The sequence below is a fragment of the Lolium perenne genome, chromosome 7, assembly GCF_019359855.2.
Source record: "Lolium perenne isolate Kyuss_39 chromosome 7, Kyuss_2.0, whole genome shotgun sequence".
Lineage (NCBI taxonomy): Eukaryota > Viridiplantae > Streptophyta > Magnoliopsida > Poales > Poaceae > Lolium > Lolium perenne.
In genome coordinates, this window is record NC_067250.2 from 232,757,336 (window position 1) to 232,771,309 (window position 13,974).

Below are 13,974 nucleotides of genomic sequence, written 5' to 3' on the forward strand. Positions count from 1 at the left end.
TTGTATGTGAAATGTTGGAAGGCACCCGAGGATTCGATTAGCCATGGCTTGTGAAAGAAAAAGGTTGGGAGGAGTGTCATCCATAAATAAAACTAAAGTACATGTGTAAACAAAAGAGAAGAGGGATGATCTACCTTGCTGGTAGAGATAACGTCCTTCATGGGAGCCGCTCTTTGAAAGTCTATTTGACAAGGGGGTTAGACTACCCACTACCATTCATTGACAACAACAAACACCTCTCTATATGATTTCAAAACTTGAAAATCTCTAGCACATGATTTAATCCCTGCTTCCCTCTGCGGAGGGCCTTTCTTTTACTTTATGTTGAGTTAGCTTACCTACTTCTTTCTATCTTAGAAGCAAACACTTGTGTCAACTGTGTGCATTGATTCTTACATGCTTACTTATTGCACTCATCATATTACTTTGTGTTGACAATTATCTATGAGATATACATGTTGAAAGTTGAAAGCAATTGCTGAAACTTAAATCTTCCTTTGTGTTGCTTCAAAACCTTCTATTAAGAATCTATTGCTTTATAAGTTAACTCTTATGCAAGACTTTTTGATGCTTGTCTTGAAAGTACTATTCATGAAAAGTCTTTGCTATATGATTCAGTTGTTTAGTCATTATCTATTTGTTAGTAAACTATAGACCATTGCTTTGAGTCACTTCATTCATCTCATATGCTTTACAATAGTATTGATCAAGATCATGTTGGTAGCATGTCACTTCAGAAATTATTCTTTTTATCGTTAACCTACTCGAGGGCAAGTAGGAACTAAGCTTGGGGATGCTTGATACGTCTCCAACGTATCTATAATTTCTTCTGTTCCATGCTAGTTTTGTGACAATACCTACATGTTTAATTCATACTTTATATCATTTTGATGCATTTTCCGGTACTAACCTATTAACAAGATGCCGAAGCGCCAGTTCCTGTTTTCTGCTGTTTTTGGTTTCAGAAGTCCTACACAGGAAATATTCTCGGAATTGGACGAAACAAAATCCCACGGCCCTATTTTCCACGGAGTGTTCCAGAACATTGAAGAAGAGTCGGAGACAGCCAGCAGGGGGCCACCCCATAGGGCGGCGCGACCCACCCTCCTGGCGCGCCCAGGTGTGGGGAGCCCACCCCCTGGCTCCCCCGACGCTGCCTCTTAGCCTATATATTCCTTCGTATCGGAAAACCCTAGTACCGAGAGCCAAAATACGAGAAAAGTTCCAGAGACGCCGCCGCCGTCAACCCCATCTCGGGGGGTTCTGAAGATCTCCTCCAGCACCCTACCGGAGAGGGGAATCATCACCGGAGGGCTCTACATCACCATGCCTGCCTCCGGACTGATGCGTGAGTAGTTCATCCTTGGACTATGGGCCATAGCAGTAGCTAGATGGTTGTCTTCTCCTATCGTGCCATCATGTTTAGATCTTGTGAGCTGCATATCATGATCAAGATCATCTTATTGTAATGCTACATGTTGTGTTTGTTGGGATCCGATGAATATGGAATACTATGTCAAGTTGATTATCGATCTATCATATATGTGTTGTTTATGATCTTGCATGCTCTCCGTTGCTAGTAGAGGCTCTGGCCAAGTTGATGTTGGAGATATGCCCAAGAGGCAATAATAAAATGGTTATTATGATATATCTTTGTGTTTATGATAATGTTTACATACCATGCTATAATTGTAGTAACCGAAACATTGATACATGTGTGTTATGTGAACAACAAAGAGTCCCTAGTAAGCCTCTTGTACAACTAGCTTGTTGATTAATAGATGATCATAGTTTCATGATCATGAACAATGGATGTTATTAATAACAAGGTTATGTCATTATGTGAATGATGTAATGGACACACCCAATTAAGCGTAGCATAAGATCACATCATTAAGTTCATTTGCTATAAGCTTTCGATACATAGTTACCTAGTCCTTTCGACCATGAGATCATGTAAATCACTTATGCCGGAAGGTTACTTTGATTACATCAAACGCCACTGCGTAAATGGGTGGTTATAAAGGTGGGATTAAGTATCCGGAAAGTATGAGTTGAGGCATATGGATCAACAGTGGGATTTGTCCATCCCGATGACGGATAGATATACTCTGGGCCCTCTTGGTGGAATGTCGTCTAATTAGCTTGCAAGCATATGAATGGTTCATAAGAGATGACATACCACGGTACGAGTAAAGAGTACTTGTCGGGAGATGAGGTTGAACAAGGCATAGAGATACCGATGATCAAACCTCGGACAAGTAGAATATCGCGTGACAAAGGGAATCGGTATCGTATGTGAATGGTTCATTTGATCACTAAGTTATCGTTGAATATGCGGGAGCCATTATGGATCTCCAGATCCCGCTATTGGTTATTGGTCGGAGAGAGGTCTCAACCATGTCTACATAGTTTGCGAACCGTAGGGTGACACACTTAAGGTTTGATGTCGTTTAAGTAGATATGGAATATGGAATGGAGTTCGAAGTTTTGTTCAGAGTCTCGGATGGGATCCAGGACATCACGAGGAGTTCCGGAATGGTCCGGAGAATAAGATTCATATATAGGAAGTCATTTTATAAGTTTGAAAATGATCCGGTGCATTTATGGAAGGTTCTAGAAGGTTCTAGAAAATTCCGGAAGAAATCACTATGGAAGGCGGAGTCCCGGAGGGACTCCACCAAGCTTGGCCGGCCAACCCTAAGGGGGTGGAGTCCCAGGTGGACTCCACCATAGGTGGCCGGCCACCCCACCTAACGGAAAGGTGGGAGTCCCACCTTGGGTAGGACTCCCCCCTTGAGTAGGTTTCCCACCTATGGGAGGTTTTGTTGTTGGGGTCTTATTCGAAGACTTGGACTACAACTCTTGGGGATTTCCACCTATATAATGAGGAGCATAGGGGAGGGGCCGGACACACCTTGCCACCCTTGGCCGCAGCCCTAGTTGGCCGGCGCCCAAGCCCCCTCTCCCCAAACCCTAGCTACCTCTCCTCCACATACAACTCCCGCATACGCTTAGGCGAAGCCCTGCCGGAGTTCTCCACCACCACCGCCACCACGCCGTCGTGCTGCCGGGATTCCGAGGAGGATCTACTACTTCCGCTGCCCGCTGGAACGGGGAGAAGGACGTCGTCATCAACACCGAACGTGTGACCGAGTACGGAGGTGCTGCCCGATTGTGGCACCGTCAAGATCTTCTATGCGCTTTTGAAAGCGGCAAGTGATCATCTTCTGCAACCACGAAATCTAATCTCGTAGGCTTTGGAAATCTTCAAGGGTTAGTCTCGTTCATCCCCTCGTTGCTACCATCTTCTAGATTGCATCTTGGCTTGGATTGCGTTCTCGCGGTAGGAAATTTTTTGTTTTCTATGCTATGAATCCCATCAGTGGTATCAGAGCCGTGTCTATGCATAGATTGGTTGCACGAGTAGAACACAACTGTTTTGTGGTCATTGATGCTTTGTTGTCTTTAGTTCGAGTACTTTGCATCTTTGTGGCATGGTGGGATGAAGTGGCTCGGGCTAACTTTACTCTGACTTGTATTGCATAAGTGGCTTTGTGGGTGTCTGTCTCTCCCACCATAGTGAAGATTCAATTTACTCTTTCTATTGACAGCACTAGTATCACCGTTGTGGTTCATGTTCGTAGGTAGATTGGATCTTACTCGAAAATCCTGAACCACGTAAAATATGCAAACCAAATTAGAGACGTCTAACTTGTTTTTGCAGGGTTTGGTGATGTGATATGGCCATGATGTGATGATGAATATGTATGGGATGATCATTATTGTATTGTGGCAACCGGCAGTATACTTATGGTTGTCTTTAAATTTCATGTTGAGTAGTATTTCAAAGTAGTTGTAATAGTTGCTACATGAGGTGAACAACCATGAAGACGGCTCCATGGACCTTGACGCTACACCGACGATGATGGAGATCATGCCCGTTGATGATGGAGATCATGTCCGTGCTTTGGAGATGAAGATCGAAGGCGCAAAGACTAAAGGGCCATATCATATCACATATGAATTGCATGTGATGTTAATCCTTTATGCATCTTATTTTGCTTAGAACGCGACGGTAGCATTATAAGATGATCCCTCACATCAATATCAAGATAATAAAGTGTTCTCACCTCGTATGCACCATTGATATAGTTCGTCGTTGATGGCGTGTAACTCACACGTTCGTTGGGAACCCCAAGAGGAAGGTATGATGCGCACAGCAGCAAGTTTTCCCTCAGAAAGAAACCAAGGTTTATCGAACCAGGAGGAGCCAAGAAGCACGTTGAAGGTTGATGGCGGCGGGATGTAGTGCGGCGCAACACCAGGGATTCCGGCGCCAACGTGGAACCTGCACAACACAACCAAAGTACTTTGCCCCAACGAAACAGTGAGGTTTTCAATCTCACCGGCTTGCTGTAACAAAGGATTAACCGTATTGTGTGGAAGATGATTGTTTGCAGAAAACAGTAGAACAAGTATTGCGATGATTGTATTTCAAGAAAGAGAATTGGACCGGGGTCCACAGTTCACTAGAGGTGTCTCTCCCATAAGACAAACAGCATGTTGGGTGAACAAATTACAGTTGGGCAATTGACAAATAAAGAGGGCATGACCATGCACATACATATCATGATGAGTATAGTGAGATTTAATTGGGCATTACGACAAAGTACATAGACCGCCATCCAACTGCATCTATGCCTAAAAAGTCCACCTTCAGGTTATCATCCGAACCCCCTCCAGTATTAAGTTGCAAAGCAACAGACAATTGCATTAAGTATGGTGCGTAATGTAATCAACAAATACATCCTTAGACATAGCATCAATGTTTTATCCCTAGTGGCAACAGCACAACACAACCTTAGAACTTTCTGTCATCCGTCCCTGTGTCAATGCAGGCATGAACCCACTATCGAGCATAAGTACTCCCTCTTGGAGTTACAAGCATCTACTTGGCCAGAGCATCTACTAGTAACGGAAAGCATGCAAGATCATAAACAACACGTAGATATAACTTTGATAATCAACATAACAAGTATTCTCTATTCATCGGATCCCAATAAACGCAACATATAGAATTACAGATAGATGATCTTGATCATGTTAGGCAGCTCACAAGATCCGACAATGATAGCACAATGGGGAGAAGACAACCATCTAGCTACTGCTATGGACCCATAGTCCAGGGGTAGACTACTCACACATCACACCGGAGGCGACCATGGCGGCGTAGAGTCCTCCGGGAGATGATTCCCCTCTCCGGCAGGGTGCCGGAGGCGATCTCCTGGATCCCCCGAGATGGGATCGGCGTTGGCGGCGTCTCTGGAAGGTTTTCCGTATCGTGGCTCTCGGTACTGGGGGTTTCGTCACGGAGGCTTTAAGTAGGCGGAAGGGCAAGTCAAGAGGCGGCACAGGGGCCCCAGATGACAGGGCGGCGCGGTGGGCTCCCTGTGGCCCCACTTCGTTTCGTCTTCGGACTTCTGGAAGCTTCGTGGAAAAATAGGCCCCTGGGCGTTGATTTCGTCCAATTCCGAGAATATTTCCTTACTAGGATTTCTGAAACCAAAAACAGCAGAAAACAGCAACTGGCACTTCGGCATCTTGTTAATAGGTTAGTTCCAGAAAATGCACGAATATGACATAAAGTGTGCATAAAACATGTAGATAACATCAATAATGTGGCATGGAACATAAGAAATTATCGATACGTCGGAGACGTATCAGCATCCCCAAGCTTAGTTCTGCTCGTCCCGAGCAGGTAAAACGATAACACAGATAATTTCTGGAGTGACATGCCATCATAATCTTGATCATACTATTTGTAAAGCATATGTAGTGAATGCAGCGATCAAAACAATGTATATGACATGAGTAAACAAGTGAATCATAAAGCAAAGACTTTTCATGAATAACACTTCAAGACAAGCATCAATTAAGTCTTGCATAAGAGTTAACTCATAAAGCAATAATTCAAAGTAAAGGCATTGAAGCAACACAAAAGAAGATTAAGTTTCAGCGGTTGCTTTCAACTTGTAACATGTATATCTCATGGATATTGTCAACATAGAGTAATATAATAAGTGCAATAAGCAAGTATGTAGGAATCAATGCATAGTTCACACAAGTGTTTGCTTCTTGAGGTGGAGAGAAATAGGCGAACTGACTCAACATTGAAAGTAAAAGAATGGTCCTCCATAGAGGAAAATCATCGATTGCTATATTTGTGCTAGAGCTTTGATTTTGAAAACATGAAACAATTTTGTCAACGGTAGTAATAAAGCATATGTATCATGTAAATTATATCTTATAAGTTGCAAGCCTCATGCATAGTGTACTAATAGTGCCCGCACCTTGTCCTAATTAGCTTGGACTACCGGATCATCACAATGCATTGTTTTAACCAAGTGTCACAAAGGGGTACCTCTATGCCGCCTGTACAAAGGTCTAAGGAGAAAGCTCGCATTGGATTTCTCGCTATTGATTATTCTTCAACTTAGACATCCATACCGGGACAACATAGACAACAGATAATGGACTCCTCTTTTATGCATAAGCATGTAACAACAATTAATAGTTTTCTCATTTGAGATTGAGGATATATGTCCAAAACTGAAACTTCCACCATGGATCATGGCTTTAGTTAGCGGCCCAATGTTCTTCTCTAACATATGCATGCTTAACCATAAGGTGGTAGATCTCTCTTACTTCAGACAAGACGGACATGCATAGCAACTCACATGAAATTCAACAATGGATAGTTGATGGCGTCCCCAGTGAACATGGTTATCGCACAACAAGCAACTTAATAAGAGATAAAGTGCATAATTACATATTCAATACCACAATAGTTTTTAAGCTATTTGTCCCATGAGCTATATATTGCAAAGGTGAATAGTGGAATTTTAAAGGTAGCACTCAAGCAATTTACTTTGGAATGGCGGAAAATACCATGTAGTAGGTAGGTATGGTGGACACAAATGGCATAGTGGTTGGCTCAAGTATTTTGGATGCATGAGAAGTATTCCCTCTCGATACAAGGTTTAGGCTAGCAAGGATTATTTGAAACAAACACAAGGATGAACCGGTGCAACAAAACTCACATAAAAGACATATTGAAAACATTATAAGACTCTACACCGTCTTCCTTGTTGTTCAAACTCAATACTAGAAATTATCTAGACTTTAGAGAAACCAAATATGCAAACCAAATTTTAGCATGCTCTATGTATTTCTTCATTAATGGGTGCAAAGCATATGATGCAAGAGCTTAATCATGAGCACAACAATTGCCAAGTATCACATTACCCAAGACATTTATAGCAATTACTACATGTATCATTTTCCAATTCCAACCATATAACAATTTAACGAAGGAGAAACTTCGCCATGAATACTATGAGTAGAAACCAAGGACATACTTGTCCATATGCTACATCGGAGCGTGTCTCTCTCCCATAAAGTGAATGCTAGGATCCATTTTATTCAAACAAAACAAAAAACAAAAACAAACCGACGCTCCAAGAAAAAGCACATAAGATGTGATGGAATAAAAATATAGTTTCAGGGGAGGAACCTGATAATATTGTCGATGAAGAAGGGGATGCCTTGGGCATCCCCAAGCTTAGACGCTTGAGTCTTCTTAGAATATGCAGGGGTGAACCACCGGGGCATCCCCAAGCTTAGAGCTTTCACTCTCCTTGATCATGTTGCATCATACTCCTCTCTTGATCCTTGAAAACTTCCTCCACACCAAACTCGAAACAACTCATTAGAGGGTTAGTGCACAATATAAATTAACATATTCAGAGGTGACACAATCATTCTTAACACTTCTGGACATTGCATAATGCTACTGGACATTAGTGGATCAAAGAAATTCATCCAATATAGCAAAAGAGGCAATGCGAAATAAAAGGCAGAATCTGTCAAAACAGAACAGTTCGTATTGACGAATTTTAAAATGGCACCAGACTTGCTCAAATGAAAATGCTCAAATTGAATGAAAGTTGCGTACATATCTGAGGATCATGCACGTAAATTGGCTTAATTTTCTGAGCTACCTACTGGGAGGTAGACCCAGATTCGTGACAGCAAAGAAATCTGGAACTGCGCAGTAATCCAAATCTAGTACTTACTTTTCTATCAACGGCTTAACTTGGCACAACAAAACACAAAACTAAGATAAGGAGAGGTTGCTACAGTAGTAAACAACTTCCAAGACACAAAATAAAAACAAAGTACTGTAGGTAAAAACATGGGTTGTCTCCCATAAGCGCTTTTCTTTAACGCCTTTCAGCTATGCGCAGAAAGTGTGTATCAAGTATTTTCGAGAGATGGTGTGTCAACCTTACCTTGGGCTTTACCCTTACCTTTCTTATTGTTTTTCTTTCCCTTGGGTTTAGGAAATATATGATTTCCCCCCGGTATAGAGGTGAATTTCAGAGTGCCTTCTCCAACATCAATGACTGCTCCCAATAGTTTCAAAGTAGGATCTTCCGAGTGTGAGTTTTCCTGTTTCAATAACAAGATAATCAATGGATATTGTCCTTCCAAGAATGGTTGTATGCACACCTGCGGCTATTCCTTTAGGAATTATAGTAGAGTTATCTATGAGAGTTATTTCTTCTCCTCCTTCATCAACTCCCCAAAGTTTCAAAGATTTATAAATACTTTCAGGCATAAGGCAAAATTCATACTTAATATCACAGTAGGCATGGAGAGTTCGATCACCGATAACAATTTTAACAGCAGGATCCCACAATGAGAGTTTAGAGTTCACTAAAACTTGTTCAAGACGATTACGAACGTGGCAATAGTTATCATTCAAGCGAGATGTACTTATCTCGAGATTATTTAATCTACTATAAATGCTAGTGAGGGCTGAATCAAAGTTATTAGCTGAATCATGTGATGCAACCAACTTCTTTATGGCATTAAAAGCTTGATCCCCATTGCAATGAAGGAAATCTCATCCCACTAAAGTATCTAAAGCATATCTATAGCGAACCATAAGACCAAAATAAAAATTACTAAGGAGCAAACTTAGAGTCATTTGAGGTTCAGTTTTACGATAAGAAGTAAAAATTCTAGACCAAGCATCCTTAAAACTCTCCTCATCCCCTTGTTTAAAAGTGAAGACTAATTCTTCAGGCGAAGAAGTAACAGGTTCAGAGCTAGACATGGTAACAAAAATAACTAATTTTTTTTTGTATTTTTAATATAGAGTGCAAGACAATAAAGCAAATGCAAGTAAACTAATTTTTTTTGTGTTTTTGATATAGCAAACAAGATAGCAAGTAAAGTAAAACTAGCAACTAATTTTTTTGTATTTTGATTTAGTGCAGTAAACAAAGTAGTAAATAAAACTAAGCAAGACAAAAACAAAGTAAAGAGATTGAGAAGTGGAGACTCCCCTTGCAGCGTGTCTTGATCTCCCCGGCAACGGCGCCAGAAAATATGCTTGATGGCGTGTAACTCACACGTTCGTTGGGAACCCCAAGAGGAAGGTATGATGCGCACAGCAGCAAGTTTTCCCTCAGAAAGAAACCAAGGTTTATCGAACCAGGAGGAGCCAAGAAGCACGTTGAAGGTTGATGGCGGCGGGATGTAGTGCGGCGCAACACCAGGGATTCCGGCGCCAACGTGGAACCTGCACAACACAACCAAAGTACTTTGCCCCAACGAAATAGTGAGGTTGTCAATCTCACCGGCTTGCTGTAACAAAGGATTAACCGTATTGTGTGGAAGATGATTGTTTGCAGAAAACAGTAGAACAAGTATTGCAGTAGATTGTATTTCAGTAAAGAGAATTGGACCGGGGTCCACAGTTCACTAGAGGTGTCTCTCCCATAAGACAAACAGCATGTTGGGTGAACAAATTACAGTTGGGCAATTGACAAATAAAGAGGGCATGACCATGCACATACATATCATGATGAGTATAGTGAGATTTAATTGGGCATTACGACAAAGTACATAGACCGCCATCCAACTGCATCTATGCCTAAAAAGTCCACCTTCAGGTTATCATCCGAACCCCCTCCAGTATTAAGTTGCAAAGCAACAGACAATTGCATTAAGTATGGTGCGTAATGTAATCAACACCTACATCCTTCGACATAGCCTCAATGTTTTATCCCTAGTGGCAACAAGACAACACAACCTTAGAACTTTCTCACATCCTTTGTCCCAGGTGTCAATGCAGGCATGAACCCACTATCGAGCATAAGTACTCCCTCTTGGAGTTACAAGCATCTACTTGGCCAGAGCATCTACTAGTAACGGAAAGCATGCAAGATCATAAACAACACATAGATATAACTTTGATAATCAACATAACAAGTATTCTCTATTCATCGGATCCCAACAAACGCAACATATAGAATTACAGATAGATGATCTTGATCATGTTAGGCAGCTCACAAGATCCGACAATGATAGCACAATGGGGAGAAGACAACCATCTAGCTACTGCTATGGACCCATAGTCCAGGGGTAGACTACTCACACATCACACCGGAGGCGACCATGGCGGCGTAGAGTCCTCCGGGAGATGATTCCCCTCTCCGGCAGGGTGCCGGAGGCGATCTCCTGGATCCCCCGAGATGGGATCGGCGTTGGCGGCGTCTCTGGAAGGTTTTTCGTATCGTGGCTCTCGGTACTGGGGGTTTCGTCACGAAGGCTTTAAGTAGGCGGAAGGGCAAGTCAAGAGGCGGCACAGGGGCCCCAGATGACAGGGCGGCGCGGCCAAGGGGGGGGCCGCGCCGCCCTAGGGTTTGGGCTCCCTGTGGCCCCACTTCGTTTCGTCTTCGGACTTCTGGAAGCTTCGTGGAAAAATAGGCCCCTGGGCGTTGATTTCGTCCAATTCCGAGAATATTTCCTTACTAGGATTTCTGAAACCAAAAACAAAGCAGAAAAACAGAACGGCACTTCGGCATCTTGTTAATAGGTTAGTTCCAGAAAATGCACGAATATGACATAAAGTGTGCATAAAACATGTAGATAACATCAATAATGTGGCATGGAACATAAGAAATTATCGATACGTCGGAGACGTATCAGTCGTTTCGAAGCATCTCGTGGTGATCGGATGTGATAGACTCAACGTTCACATACAACGGGTGTAAGCCATGTTGCACACGCGGAATACTTGGGTTTGCTTGACGAGCCTAGCATGTACAGACATGGCCTCGGGACAAAGGAAACCGAAAGGTTGAACACGAGTCATATGGATGATATGATCAACATGTTGATGTTCACCATTGAAGCTACATCATCTCACGTGATGATCGGTTTTGGTGTAGTGGATGTGGGATCGTGTACCACTTAACAACTATGAGGGATGTTGTATTAAGTGGGAGTTCATTAGTAATTAGATTAAAACATGAACTAATTATCATAATCATAGTCTGAGTAGTATTTTGAATTAATTTGTAGTATTGGCATCCGTTTTCTACCAAGCGCTAGTCTTGTTATTGAGATAGAAATACTGTTAAAATCTGACAATAAACTTTACGGACTGGTACCGTATTGTTAAAGAATCAAGAAATGATTAAGTCCTATTGCAAACTTTTAGTAAACCTCACATTGTTGATTCAAAGAGCTATGGTTTCAATTAGTACCTAAAGTTATCTTGTCTCCGTGAAACTTGAATTTCAAATCTGTTGAAAAGTAAGGAGCTGAAAATTTAGTTTTCAGAAATAATCAAGGTATGAGATATATGTGATATCTAAGACCTTATTGCAAGATGATAGAATATAATTTGGTGAGACTACATAAACTCATAAGTTTTATGGGAATGTACGAAGGTTGAAGTCCCAATCCTCCAACTATTGGGGCACTAACGATATTCGCATATCCATGAAGTGATCGTCATTTGTATGCACCGTTGCTAAGGCTCGTCGTTTCGAATACTAAGGTATAGATTCTACGTGTGCATACAACGGGTGCAAGCCAGATTTGCACATGCGAATACTGAGGTTAAACTTTACGAGCCTAGCATGTGCAGACATGGTCTCTGAAAGTCGTCATGAAATGATGGATAAAATTATGAGTGAAACTGTTCATCATATTACAAAGTTACTAAAATTGAAATCTGGAACATTTTTCATATGATGATCAACTTCAAAGTAAGAAGCTCGTGGTTATTGGTATTTGACCAATGGACCTAGAAGTTATTGAAGGTTAAGTGTTTTCTGAGAATGAGGAAAGCTAAAAGAGAAACTACAAAAGATATTTTGGCAGAAAGAAAGAAAATACTAGAAAGTCTAGTTAAGGTGTATATAAATGATATACATGTTATGGGTGTATTCCTTGTTTGGTCACATAATAAAATTCTTGGGTATTTGTACTATATTGGTTGGTATGAGATGTCATACAGTACAACGCAATACAAGAATACGATGGCCTAAGTGACTGATAAGGAATATGGTAATAATGCACGTCTGGAACATAATAAAGTGTTATTATGTTTATCGTTGGCATTCTACCTAGCCCTTAGAATTTATAATAAAGAACTTAATAAATTGTTATTTTGCTCTGGTCAAATGAAAACAATGAGTTGTTCAAATTATGACCTTAGTCCATGTACAATGGATAAGTTATTATAAATCTTAATGGTGAAACACACATACACAACACTGACGCTAATATGCCGTAAGGCAAATGATTTGAATTCCACTTATTTGTGGAACCGCCATTTAGGTCATGTTGGAAAGGAACGCATGAAGAAACTCCATGCAAATGGATTATTGGAGTCATTTGATTTTTGAATCATTTGGCGCTTGCAATTCTCTTCTAAAAAGAATGACCGAAATACCGTTCATAGGCCAAGATTTGAACCGGCAACTAACTTAGTGGAAACATACATGATGATGTATATGGTTCACTGGGCATAGTTGTGTACAGGAGATTCTTCTACTTCATGAAAACTTCAAACAATGAATTGAGTATATATATGTGGATATATTCGATAAGGAAGAAGTTTGAAACATTTGAATGGATTCAAATAAATTTTAGCATGAAGTGGAAATCATCGTAATAGAAAAGTCAAATATCTATGATTGGATCATAGTGGAAATATTTGAATTACTAGTTTTAGCAAACATCTAAGAGAGTTATGAAATTGTTCTACAACTCACGTTTCTTGGAGTATCATAGTGATGATGGAATATCCGAGAGATGTATCCAAACCTTGTTGGGTCAATGATGAGATAAAATATTGATGCCATTATATTTTTGTGGATTATGCTTTAGAGACTACCGCTTTTACACTAAATAGAGCATCATCATGATCCGTTGAAATGACACCATACAAGTTATGGCATGGGTATAAACCCTAATAGTCCTTTCTTTAAATTTTTGGTCTAAAAATTTACAACCAAAATCGGATGAATGTCTTTGTTGGTTATCCCAAAGAATTGATAGGGAATTCTTCCCACTATGAAGTAAAAGACAAAAGTGTTTGTTAATGTTACTTGCTTATTTCCAAGAAATTGTTTTCTAGCGAAGTATTTGAGTGGGAGGACAATAGAACTTGATAAGGTTTATGAACCTGAGCATAATGATCAGAGTAGCGCAGCATCGGAAATTGGTTCCGGAAGCGGCCACGACGATCATGGCTTCCATGACTACAAAGTGTTTTAGCCACGGAGATCGAAGTATTTATTGAACCTTGTTGGTATGGTTTACTTTGTGATCAAATAAATGATTTGTGGACAAAGGATTGATTTTGAACAATGATAAACCAACTACAAATAAAGAAGTTATGATGGGCCCTGACTCCGTTAAAATGGCTATACGCCATGAAATCCAAGATAGATGAATAATTTTTGAAAGTAAATGGATCTATAAAATTGATGGACTAGGATGTAATATCCTTGAAGAAGTTCGACTTGTCGAAAAGCTGTTTACGACAAAGTTCAAAGAGTTGACTGCGATAAGATTAGATCTTACGTAGCAATGCTTATAGTC